General features: G+C 36.8%; 1 non-coding gene across 1 annotated transcript; it reads left to right on the top strand.

The window, feature by feature from the left end:
- Positions 1-4,951: 4,951 nt before the first annotated feature.
- Positions 4,952-5,058, top strand: LOC128285897 (small nucleolar RNA R71). Its single transcript, XR_008276444.1, has one exon. It is a non-coding gene; the product is annotated as a small nucleolar RNA R71 (small nucleolar RNA).
- The last annotated feature ends 9,230 nt before the right edge of the window (positions 5,059-14,288 follow it).

Genomic DNA, 14,288 nt, shown 5'->3' with positions numbered 1-14,288 from the left:
TTTCTCCGTTTTTAGCCCGTTTCTCGTTCCTTTCGCTCTCCTATGCCCTCCTAAGTATAAAACATGAAATTAAAGCATTAGGAGCATCAAATTCACCAATTCTTATAGAAAATCATCAATAAAATGCGTTAAATATAGGGTAAAAATATGTATAAATTATTGTTTATCTAGGATACACCGGTGATGGTAGAGGTTGGGTTCCACAAGTGCGGTACCAAAAGAATATTATAACTAGTGGTAGCTATGGTCGTGGTCGAATAGGGCATGGCAGTCGTGGAGTACCTTTTCCAGTGTAGTTTTAAATTCCTAAGTAATAGTGAGCTTTGGAGCACTTTATAACTACGATAGAATCAATAACTCTTTAAGAAATATAAAGTAGCATGATTACTCGTAAAGAAATGGCCGAAAGTATAAATTATTTAATATAAATGATAAAACCTAAGGATGAAGTAAAAAAAATTAAAGAAAAACAAAATAAAAAGTAGTTTTAAAAATATAAAAGAAAAAAACATAAAAATAATAAATAAAAGTCTTTAAATATCTTTATCGCCAGATGGTTCGTGAGGTGGGGGCGGCAATGAGATGTAAAGGTGCTGAAAAATCTAATATAGAGTTGCATCAATGTGATCAAAGCGCTGAAAACATTGCTGTTCGAATCAAGTGAGGCGCTCCGAGATGTTAGAGAGTGAAGCCACTGCATGAACTGGACGATGAATAGGTGATGGCTGAGAGGCTGGATCCTCGTGAGGTGGAGGGACATCATCAGTAATGTCCTCTGGGTCCTCCTACTTGGCTGACTGGACGAGGCACTACTGGGGGGATCAAATCCACGTCGTCGCTCGATCATCCTTATATGGAGCATACTCGAGATACCCTGTGGGTACATCTGACCGATGAGGGTGAGGGAGGATGCATGTGCCGCTGTGTTGAGGAGACCAAAGTACCGTGCCAAGCGAGTCACATAAGGGCCTATGGAAATGACTCCCTTTCTGTGCCGTTCCATTTGATGGCGAATGGCGAGGGCAATGAAATAGGCAAGGTCGAATACGTGTCCATGCATCATGCACCATAAAAAGAAGGCATCATTGGTGTTCACGACGCTAGTGCTCTCTCTCTGTCCTGTCAGGGTGTGGGCTAGGATGGCGTGTAAATATCTCAGGGATGGGGCAAGAGCTGATGCCTTGGAGCGGCTGGGGTCATAAGTGGCCGAAGCAGGGACTAGGGCCTTCCAGCAGTTCAAAGGAGAGTAGTGGATGTGGCGATGGAGGCTGTCAAAGTCGTCGTCATCCATGAACTCCTCTGTATATAGTCCCAGTGAAGCTCTGAACTCAGGTACGCTCAACTGGAGGACTAAACTACCAAGACGAAACTGGACCATTTTGGGATCATCGAACTCTGTCATAACGACTTGAAGGTGGAAGGTTGAACAGAGTTCGAGTGTGAGTTCGAGGTACGTCAGCTCAATGACCTCGAAGAAGAGCCCCCACAGTTCATGAGTCAAGAGAGCTCGGACTGCGTCAGCGAGTTGGATCTGCTCTAGGGCAGTCAAATCAATGCAACAACCCACTCCTAGGGGTCGGGCCCATAGTATCTGAAAAAGTTCTTTCTGGGGTCCCAAGGGAAACTGTAGGAAGGGGTGGCAGATTTTGGTGGTAGGGCCCGAGGAGGATGCTGCTTCTTTGGGATTCTTCGAGGCAGGGATGGCTCTTACCTCTTGTGTTCGTCATGTTGTACCTGAAAACAACAGAAGTCGAAAATAGTCCTTAACAGTCAGTCAAGAGTTGAAAGAATATATCCTAACACTAATTATGGAAAAAGCTAAAAACTAATAGGAACATTATAGGAACATATTGTTAATACTAAGCATAGTAACATATGATAAAAAACAAAGAGTAAAGATAAGAAGCCAGAAACTGAAATAGGTACAATAATAAAACTAAGAATGATAACCATTTCAACAAGAACAAATGAAGAAGAATAATAATAATGGTTACGAAAAAAATAACTAAATAAAATAACTAAAATAAAATGAGATAAAAAAGGAAAAATAATATGTGAAGGGAAGAGAGAATAGATGTGGTTAAGGGTGGACTGGAGTAGAACGGCAACAGAGGGCACGGGCTTGGATGATGAAGTCTAAGATGGCTGCTATTCAGAGAGGGCCACGGCCGTGCAGACTAGACCATGTGGCGCTAGTGGTGGACCTGTGTGCAATGAGAAAAAGAGAGAGGAGGGGGAAGAGAGGGAAAAAAAGGATGTAGGGAACATAGAACAAGGTAAGTAGAAGGGAGAGCAGGTGGAGTTAGGGGTAGCCGGTTGGTGGGGGGAAGAGATTTTGGCAGCTAGGGTTAGGGTTTTTGGGGAAGGGGATGATGAATAGTGAGGGGTTCATATAGATATTAGGGTACACGGCCGTGGGGCATGCCCATGTGCCCTTATTTAAGCCCGTGTGTTTCGTGATTTTCAAATTTGGGCGTGTCTGAAATTCGGCCCACACCCGTGTTCTTTGGCCGTGTTGGTGCACACGGCCATGTCGCACGGTCATGTCCTACTTCATTCGCTTCTCCTACTCCTGTGTATATGTGCGCACGCTCGTGTTATTTTGACAGTATCGACCACGGCTGGTGGGCACGGGCGTGTCGTGCGTCTGTGTTAATTTCTCAGTTTCTACCACGGTTTATGGACACGGGCGTACAGAATTGCCCACGAACACATCGCACAGTCGTGGCAATGTATCGAATCTCGTGTTGGGGAAAAATTTTGCTCTGTTTTCACACGACCGAGTCGCATCCCGTGGTATGAGCACGGCCTAAGGTACGCCCATGTGCCTGGCCATGTGGATTTGGAAAACCTGCGTTCAAGGACTCAGTTAATGATTTAGATGTTAAAAATAAAAATTTAAAGATATCGACACTGTTAGTGCTCGGGTTGCCTCCCGAGAAGCGCTTATTTATAGTCTAAGCTAGACTTACCTCTCTGATGCGTGGTCATGGTGATGCGAAGAGTGTACACTCCTCATTCCTACTATCAATTTTATCAAAATAAGGTTTTAGATGAGTACTATTTACCTTGAAAATGCCGAATTTGGAATGAGTTACCTCGACTGTACTGTATGGGAAAATGTTAAGTATCGTAAAAGGAATTGCTCCATTATTTTCAGAAGTGGTAATACGAGGGTCTGCTGCATCTAATAGTACTTTGTCTCCAACTTTAAATTGATTTGGTGAAACATTGAGTTCGTCAAGGCGCAGTTTTGGTTTATTGTGTGTTCTTGATTTCTGTGTCCACCATTCATCTAGTTCATCGATCTGTAGCCTTCACTCTTCATAGATAGGTCCTTTTTTCGTTACTTGAACATGGCTCATGTATGTTCTTTGAACGTGTTTCCTGCAAAGAAGGTTGCACCACATGATTAGTATTAGTAACATGATTTATACAGTCACCCTCAATATTCGATGTGTTACTCGAATTACAAGCTTGAAGGGTGATTGTTTCATCACCCACACGAAGTGTGACTTCACTTGTACTAACATCAATAATAGTTCTAGTAGTTGCTAAAAAAGGCCTTCCTAAAATTAAAGGCACGTCGCTATCCTCTTCTATGTCTAGAACTACAAAATCAATTGGGAATATAAACTTGTCAATTTTAACAAGTACATCTTCAATAATACCCCTAAAAAATTTGATTGTTTTATCTACCAATTGAATGTTTATCCTAGTTTGTTTGGGTTTCCCAAGACCTAGTTGTTTAAACATTTTATAAGGCATGACATCAATACGAGCCCCTAAATCAGCCAAAGCATTTTTAACATTTAAACTGCCAATTAAACAAGGAATCGTTAAACTCCTTGGATCTTTCAACTTGTTGGGTAGCTTATTCTATAGAACGGCTGAGTAAACTGCGTTCAACTCCACATGCGACGCCTCATCCAACTTCCGCTTGTTAGCTAAAAGCTCTTTTAAAAATTTAACTACGTTCGGTATCTGCAAAAGAGCTTCAATAAACGGTAAGTTAATATGTAATTTCTTTAATAGTTTAAGGAATTTATCAAATTATTTGTCCGTATGGTCTTTCATTGTCGCATTGGGGTATGGCACTTGAGGTTTGTACTCTTTACTTACCGATTTCCACTCATCCTTACCTTTACTTACCACAATTCCTTCTCTCGATTCTGGTTCAGGTTCAACTAACCCTTCTTTTTCTCAAATGGTAATCGCATTGAGTTGTTCCCTTGGGTTAAATTCAATGTTGCTTGGCAAGCTACCTTGTGGTAGTTCAGAAATCAATTTGGCAAGTTCGCCTATCTAAATTTTGAGCACTTGGATTGACGTTTGTTGATTTTTAAGTGTTATTTCGGTATTCTGAAAACGAGTCTTTGACACCAAGAAAAATTTCGTTAGCATCTCCTCAAGGTTCGACTTCTTTTCTTGCTGGTAAGGTGGTTGTTGAAAACCTGGGGGATGTTATGACCTTTGATTTCCTTGACCACCCCATGAGAAATTGGGATGGTTCCTCCAACCTACATTATAAGTGTTACTATATGGGTTATTTTGAGGCCTAGAATTATTGTTACCCATATATTGAACTTGTTCCTCCTCAGTGCTAGGGTTGAAGGATTGATATTCTATGTGCACTCCTCCTCCATTTGTATCGCACCTTATCACTGGATGTACTTGAGTAGAACCATATAAACCGTCAATCTTTTTATTTAAAAGTTCTACATGGTTAGATAGCATAGTGACCGTATCAAGGTTGAAAACACCGGCTGCTTTTGTCGACTTCGTTCTCATAACTTGCCACTGATAGTTATTCAATGACATCTCTTCAATAAATTCATAAGCCTCTTCAGGTGTTTTGTTATTCAAAGTTTCACCGGCGGTTGCGTCGATAAGTTGCCTTGTTGAGGGGTTCACACCGTTGTAAAACGTCTGAACCTATAGCCATAGAGGTAACCCATGATGAGGGCACGTTCTCAATAGATCCTTGTATCTCTCCCATGCATCATAGAGTGTTTCTAGATCCATCTACACAAAAGAAGAGATATCATTCCTCAACTTAGCCGTTTTAGCCGGCGAAAAATATTTAAGTAAAAACTTTTCAGTCATTTGTTCCCAAGTAGTGATTGACCCTCGTGGTAACGAGTTAAACCACTGTTTAGCCTTGTTCCTGAATGAAAAGGGAAATAACCTAAGGCAAATGGCATCATCAAAAATGCTATTGATCTTAAATGTGCCGCAAAAATCCAGAAAATTCACCAAATGAGTATTTGAATCCTCATCCTTCAAACCATCAAATTGAACAAACTGTTGTATTATTTGAATCGTGTTAGGTTTCAGTTCAAAATTATTTGCAGCAATAGTAGGTCTAACTATACTCGATTCGGCTCCTATTAAAGTAGGTTTAGCATAATCATACATAGTACAAGGAGCAGGATTCTGATTTATTGGATCTATAGCAACCACAGGAGGAAGCTGATTATTTTGATTTTTAGCCATCTCCTTGATTGTGGTTTGAATATCGTCTTTTTGTCCTTCCTCTATGTCATGTAGGCTTCGTCTAATTTCTCTTCGGTTTCTGTGAGGTGTGTGTTCTATCTTACTATCAAAAAGTAATGGTCCTGACGGGTTCTTCTAGTCATAAACTATAAAAATTTGTCAGAAGGAAATAAAATAAATTTTAGTAATATAAACAAAATTTAAATTGCAATAAAATAAATGGCTAAAGTAATAAAAATTAAGTGTTCCCAATATCTTAGTTCCCCGGCAACGGCACCAAAAACTTGATGTGATCATCTCGTGATAAGTTTTATAGTTATGATTGATCGTACTTGAAAACTAACTATTATCAAGATAAAGGCAAGTGCACCTATCGAATAGTAGTATAGCTTATAGCAAGACTAGAATGTCAAACCCACAGGAACTAAAAGTACTAGTATTAACTCTCTTTTTATTATCTAGCCTAAAAATAAAGGGGTTTGTTTTTATCTAAATTAATTAACTAAACTAAGAATGCACAGGAAGAAAATTGGGGAAATACTTTTGGGAAAAATTGATTCATTTGGACAATACCCAAGGAAAAATCCACCTAGACTTCACTTGTTATTTGACTCTGAATCAGCGATTTATTCACTTGACTTGATCCGTTGAAATCCCTAAGTTATATTATTATCTCTCTTGAGGCTAACAACGTCTAACCCTAGGTTGATTAATTGAAATCCTTTTTCTAATTAAAACCCCTAGTGTTGCATTAACTCAATCTATGGATTCCCTTATTAGGTTTCACCCTAATCCGGCAAAATTATGTCACCCTATGTCTAGGGGTACAATTAACTCCGCTTAATTACGCTAGAGCTACTCTTAGACAAGGACTTTTTGTCCTCTGAATAAGCACATCAATACTTGAATCAATATCTTGGAATAATAAAGGAAGAATTGAGAACTCATAATTAAGAACAAATCAAATATTTATCATATAATTCAGAAAATAATAACAAGATCCATCTTAGGTTTCATTACCCTTAGGTATTTAGGGGATTTAGTTCATAAGTGTAAAAGAAAACATCTCAGAAGAATGATAATAAAAAAACATAAAGAAACCCAAAAATCTTGCAGGAAATCGAAGGGAAATCTTCAGTCTTGAAGGAGAATCCGGCTTCTAAGATGGATCAATCAGGTTTCTTTGAGTAATTCCTTGCCTCCTACTCTGTGTGTCTTCTCTATGTACATCCTGGGGTGTTTATATAGGCTTAGAATGCTTCAAAACCCTCAAGAGTGGCCTTTCCCGAATAAGACTAGACTTTGGCTTGACAGGGACATGCTCGTGTGACACACCCGTGTGCAAGTGCTTCAACCCATGTTCGAGTCTGTTGAATAGACACGGGCGTGTGATCTACCCGTGTAAGGAAGTCTAGGTCGTGTTAGAGTCTGCTAAAACTACACGGGCGTGTGGTCTACACGTGTAAGGAAGTCCAGGCCGTGTTGATTTCTCATGTTGACCCATTTTCTCTGTTTTGGTTTGTTTCTTGCTCTTTTTACTCTCCTGTGCTCACCTAAGTATAAAACATGAAATTAAAGGATTAGGGGCATCAAATTCACCAAATCTAAGGATAATTCATCCAAAAATGTGCTAAGCATAGGATAAAAATATGTATAAATTATGATTTATCAATCATATTTCTCTGTTCGTGTTTGAGGTCAGTTTGTTAATTTAAATAACATTGAATTATATACTTTTTAATTGCTTTTATGTTATATATATTACGACTTTATGGAAATATGCAATGAATTTTTGGCGACTTTTGGATCCTGTTTGAACCTTAGGAATATATAGGACACAAATGACATGTCATTAAGGGTTACAGTGTTTTGGGTGCTTGTCCTGTACATCCTATCGGTGGTTGAGTTTCTGGCATATGTTGCGGTTACTTGATAGCTTGTGTGAGCAACACCGTGTAGCTATGTCTTGATTGACAGCTTATGTAAGCAGACCCATTTATGGCTTGAGAGAGAGCATGTATATGAGATATGAGATTTTAGTGGTTTTGACCACATGTTGGAACATAATGTGCGAGATTCCTGCGTATCTGATATTATTCTAGTGGTTCAATGGGTATACAAAAAGGGAAGGTTCAGTATAAGCTTTGATTTATAATGTCACAAAAGCATGATAAAGGTATGAGATCATAATGAGTAAAGATTTTTAGTATGTTAATAATAGTATGAATGTTTATATTGAAAGCTTAAGGAAGCTCTTTGTTGTGTAATAAATTTGATTAAGTTATGTGCTAATGACTATTGAGAATTATTGTTGGTGCTTAGGCTTGTGCCAAGCAATGTTGGATATGTTCATTAATTGCCTTTAAGCTTTTATAATGAAATGGTAAGTATTGTTTATGATTTATGAACTTACCAAGCATTATATGCTTGCTTGCGTGATTTTTCTCCTATGTTTCTAGATAACTGGATGATCATACAAGTTGGAAGGTTTGCGGAGATCCATCACACTATCTTTTGGCCAAATCAGTAGATTTTGATGATTTTAAGTCATGGTTATAATGGCATGTATAGGTGTCTTGTTTAATGAATTTAGCCATTATGTGTGGCTTGTATATATGTTATCTTGGTTGAGGAACTTGTTAGCATGACATTAAGATTATATGGTATTTTGTGTGGTTGTTAATTTGATGTTGTATTGGTTAAGATGATGGTAAGTGAATATGGATAGAAATGGTATGGTAGCAATGAATGTTTGGTGTGGAATGAATGTAGCATGATGTTGAAAATGACTAGTTTTAGTAGTTTGGAAGTGATCATCTTTTGATCAAATTGGTATTGGTATGGTATATGTTTGTTGGGAAAATGGTCATTTTGTATTGGTTATACATGAGTTTTGGTATATGATCATTATGGAAAATGTGATAGTGAATTTGTTCAATTGGTAGTTTAAATGATGAATGAATTGGATGGTTGTTTAGGTAAGTTTGAATGTAGAGTTGTGGTGACATTTTGGCCTATTGGCTGAATGAATAGTTTTAGGTTGTTAAAGCTTGAATTTGCATATGTTAAGTGTGTTTTGAATGCTTGTTTATATGTGTATTTGGCTTGTACAAGTGGTAGGAAATTGGGTGAGAAAAATGGCTTGATAATGGCTTATTTTTCGTCCACACGGGCAGAGACACGGCCATGTGTCCCCTGTATCTTTAAAAGGGTTGCAAGTCAGGCTGTTACACTGCCTAGCACACAGGCATGTGGTTTGGCCGTGTGACCCAAGTTAGTGATTTATATGGGTATGGACACGAGCTGGGACACAGCCGTGTGTCCCTATTTCGAATGCCCACATGGCCTAAGACACAGGTGACTCACAAGGCCGTGTGTCTCCTGCAGATTGAAAAATTTTACCTTTTTCCAAAAAATTTCATATGTTTTCGATTTAGTCCTGAATAGTTTCCAATGTCTTTTCAAAGCCTCGAGGACCCGTATAAGGGACCATATGAATATTTTTGATTGATGTTGTCATGATTTAACTTGTGATTTGTTTATGGTAATAAATTGTTCATTGTATGATGTTATGCTTCAGTAATGCTCTGTAGCCCTAATCCGGTGACAGATACGGGCTAGAGGTGTTACATTTATTGGTATCAGAATGAGGTTTAGCCGATTCTCAAACTAAACGTAACATGTGTGAGTTTAGATATACATACCGTTATACAACCTTCGTTAGTTTGATAACTCTTGACACGTTTTGAACTATATTTTCATATAGTAATGTATTCCAACTGAGCTAACTCCGATGATGTAGAAAGTAACGAGCAAGCCTCTGTTTACAGAGCATAATCGTCTAGTTCGAGGCCTGTATTAAAGGGCCAGGGAGGAAAGCCTAAAGAAGCCTTCTTCCAAATGATGAACGAGTGGTTCACAGAGTTTGTCTGAACAAATCTGGCTACTTAACGACCTCTACCCCCATCTGTTCCCCCAATCGGTTCCTGTAGTTCCTAAAGGTTTGGAACCTTTACATGTGAGTAAGCCCCCTGTTGATAAAATCAGGAAATATGGGGCTGAAGAATTCAGGGCTACATTGATGATGATCTTGAGGGAGTTAAGTTTTGGTTAGAAAATACGATCTGAGTCTTTGATGAGTTATCTTGTCCATCGATCGAGTGTGTTAAATGTGTCGTATCATTATTGAAAGATTCAGCATATTAGTGGTGGAACACGTTGGTTTCTGTAGTACTGAGAGAGCGGATCACATGGGAATTTTTCCAAATCGAGTTCAAGAAGAAATATATAAGTTAAAGGTTTCTCGATCAAAAGTGCAAAGGATTTCTTGAGCTTAAACAGGATTGTATGAGAGTATCTGAATATGAAAGAGAATTTGTAACAGCCCGTTTTTGGGTCAAATTGGAGCAGTGGTTTTGGGACCACAAATCCAAAGTCGAAATATTTATTTTATTATTATTTTATTGTTTACAACATGAATATATGATGGTGTGAAATTTTCGTTAAGAAATTTTAGCATTTGAATGCTTAATTAGGTAAAATATACTAAATCGCATAAAATGCAAAAAGTGTTGTTCTATTAGCTAAAGGTATTAAATAGCTATAGAACCTTAAAGTAATGGTCCTTAAGTGGTGATTAACTCATTTGAGAGTGGAGTGATATTTGGTGTAGTTATTAAATAATTTTAAGGTTAGTTTGGTAAATTGGTTATTAAATGATAATTTAATAAAATAAAAGCCGTTTTTATTCATTGTCATCTTCATCTAGCCCATTTTACAAAGGGAAGAAGCCATTTTCTTAGCTCCAGTATTCGGTCATGCTATCTATGTTCAATTAGGTACGATTTTTTGTCCCATTTTTTATGATTTCTATGTTTTTGAGATCATTGCAGCTTAATCTAGCTAGCCCGTATCTTCGATTTTAAAACTGTTAAAGTATTTGAATGTTGCCATTATTGAATCCATGAGTATTTTGTTAGTTGATGATGGAAAATAAATCATAGTTGTTAGATGTACAAGTTTTGTAAAGTAAATTTTGGTAAAAATGTCAATTTTGGATTAAATTCTGAAATATGAAAATTCAGTGGTTGAATTTTAAAATAAATGAAAAATATGGGCTGGTATTGTAACGCCCCGTACCCGAGACCGTCGCCGGAGTCGAACACGAGGTGTTAACAGACTTAATTCATTACTTAAACAGCTCAAACAATTTATTTTTAAAATTTTCAGTCAAGCTAGCAATCTGCATCACAGTCGCTTAAAAATTCATATCTCGAGTTCCAAAACTTGAAATCCAATTCCGTAAATTTTACCTAAAACTAGACTCATATATATATTTACTAATTTTTTTCTAAAATTTTTGGTCTAGCAAATTAGTACAGTTTATTAGTTAAACTCTCCCCTATTTCAGGGTTATACTGCTCTACCTCTGTGTATTACGAATCAGATATCTCCTTGTACAAAGTTACAATGACTATTCTGTTTGTTTCTAATAAAACTAGACTCAATAAGGAATCTGTAAATATAAATCATGACTTATAAGTCAGAACAGGGGATCCAGAAATCGCTCTGGACCTATTTCACAAAAATTTAAACATCTCATAAAATATAACTCATATACCTATTTTGTTCCATCCATATGAAAATAGACTCATAATTCTTCAATTCCATATTTTATTCATGATCTAATTGTATCTCTACTATTTTTAATGATTTTCAAACTCACATCATTTGTTTACATCGAATCTATTTTATGGTAAATTTTACCTATTTCATGGTTTCCATGGATTAGCTAGCAATTTAGCATACATAACACCAAATATGACCATGATTAGCCATTCCAATGGCTAATCATTACCAAGCATTTCCATACCACTCAATAACCATATCATAAGACCATATATACAAAATGATTATAATGCTATACATGCCATACTCAAAATATACAAGCCATTATGCCAAGATGGTATACGGATAGTGTGAGTGTGCCTCCGACCGTTTCCAATTTCCGAGCTGGCTTGTCAACACTACAAGGAATGAAAAGGAGGGAGTAAGCATAAATGCTTAGTAAGCTCACATGCAAATAGCAAGTAACACAACTATATGCGCAAACATAAAACATCATTTGCATAATCATCACTGAGACATTCATATCACATTTTCATTTATCATCTTACCATATTGTTGTTATATCGAGTTTTCAACCCGAGGGTTAAGTACATACCTATTCAAAGTATTCATTTCACAACACTTACCAATACGTCCTTTTCATCTCGAGTATTCCTCCATTTGAGTAGAATTTTACCCGTTGAACACATCGGAATATAATTCGAATACATGGAAAGTTTGCACATAAGTGCCACATATGTAGCCAAGCTACCATGTAACCCGCCCATAAGTGAACTCGGACTCAACTCAACGAGCTCAGGCGTTCGCATCCATAAGTGAACTCGGACTCAACTCAATGAGCTCGGATGCCTAGTTACATCTCTCGAACTCGGACTCAACTCAACGAGTTCGGACATTTGCATCCATAAGTGAACTCGGACTCAACTCAACGAGTTCGGATGCCCAAACATCCTAGTGACATGTCACTTGTATCCTAATCTATTCCTAAGGTTCAAACGGGCGTTTTCCTCAATCACACATCTTTGCCATCTTCCACAGAATATCGAAATTGATACTTCGGTGATAGTTCATACTCATAAAGTAATTCACATAATTACATATTATTCAACAATAACCACAAAGCATAATATTTCACGATAATAATCAGCATCATATCATATAAACAACATTAAATTGCTTAAAATGACAATTATGTTACTACATTTACACATGAACTTACCTCGTATGCGAAAATGGCTACTTTTACCATTTCGTCCACAACTTGGTAATTTCCTTATTTTAGCCTGAATTTTAGTTTTTCTTGCTCTATCATTTAAAATATAGTCTAATTAGGACTCACATTATACAAATTGACCCAAAATCATATTTTGGAAAAATTACAGTTTTGCCCCTAAACTTTTGCATATTTACACTTTTGCCCCAAAGCTCGTAAATTAAACTTCAGCCTATTTTCTTATGTTTTATGACATGCTGATCATTTTTCCCTTCTATGGTAACATCAAATTCTCACTCTAACATGTACTTATGACTATTAGGTATTTTTACCGATTAAGCCCTTTTGCTAGTTTTCGCTTAAAACCGAGTAGTACAAGTTGTCTAACATAATTTAAAACCTCATATTCTATCATAAAACACCAAAATACACAAATTTCACCTATGGGTATTTTTCCAAATATGAACCCTAGGTTGAATTATTGCTAGCATAAGCTTTATCGAGCTACCGGGACTCCAAAAACGTAAAAATCATTAAAAACGAGGCTAGAACGGACTTACAATCGAGCTTGGAAGCTTGAAAAACCCTAGCCATGGTTTCTTCTTGCTATATTCGGCCATGGGGTTGAAGATGAGCAAAATTGGCTTTTAATTTTGTATTTTAATTCATTTTACCCCTAAATGACCAAAATGCCCTTACTACTAAACTTTCCAAAAATTCCGTCCAAGTCCAATTTTTGTCCATAGACTTAGAAATTGGTAAATTTTCTATTTAAGACCTCCTAATTAATATTTCAAAACAATTTCATAGAAGCTTCTAGAATGCAAGTTTTACAAATTATTCGATTTAGTCCCTAATTTCAATTTAAGCACTTTATGCATAAAATTTCTTCACGAAATTTTCACACAATCATGAAATCATATCATAGACCTAAAAATAATCATAAAATAATTATTTCTATCTCAGATTTTGTGGTCACGAAACACTATTCCGACTAGGCCCAAAATCAGGATATTAAAACTCTCCCCCCTTTTTAGGGATTTTTGTCCCCGAAAATCTTATCAGAAAAGTGGTCTTCACTTTTAATCTCATATTCGGTGCCGAAGAACTTTCACTTAGGCTGTACCTCCAATACATCTCTTTAATTTCTCATATGATCTAAAAGCTTACAGTCTCAACTCTCAACTATTCTTAAATTTTCAACCCTTCTCAGTTTCCCATGATATCATGACATAAAACTCCGATCTTAACTTGATTAATGGAGACCGGAATTCCAAGAAATCCAACAATCAAAGAGACCTAGAATTCCATGAATTTGATGAGTAGGAATTCATTCAATACATATATGATTTATAGATCTCGCCAAACATTTAACAATAGGATACATCACATTTTCCTCTTTTCGCCATGGAAATATTTCTGATATGGCCTCAAGAATAATCCTTCTCATTTCCATCCCAATATCAACACTGACAAGGATAATTTTGATAGATCCCAATGTTCGGCTTTAACCCCTTTAACAACTTCGATTTTATGTAACATCGAATGCTCTAAACTATCACATTACCTCACTGTCTTGAAACACATCACAATTCATACAACAGTACATTACTAAAAGTCAGGAAGTCTTTACTCAATGTAGACTAGTCTAGTTCAGACGCTTCGGTTACCAATATTCTCATCTATCCAAACTTTGGCAACATGTAATAAACTTTTCAGCTTTCACAAGATGAAAACCTTATCATTCGTAGTGATTTTAACTAATATCCAACTCTTTCTAATAAATATACACTTCTCGTTCAGACTATTTACTCTTTTATCCGTACAAAAATGAAATTATATTATCAGACTTGAAAAAAAATAATCCTGACATAATTGTCACATGAAATCTTTGAAATAAATAATTCACCATACCAAATGAAACTCGCGCTTTTATCACCTATGCCTTTAC

This window comes from Gossypium arboreum, chromosome 12 (genome assembly GCF_025698485.1).
Source record: "Gossypium arboreum isolate Shixiya-1 chromosome 12, ASM2569848v2, whole genome shotgun sequence".
NCBI classification, from domain to species: Eukaryota; Viridiplantae; Streptophyta; class Magnoliopsida; order Malvales; family Malvaceae; genus Gossypium; species Gossypium arboreum.
This window is presented reverse-complemented; position numbering and strand designations above follow the sequence as displayed.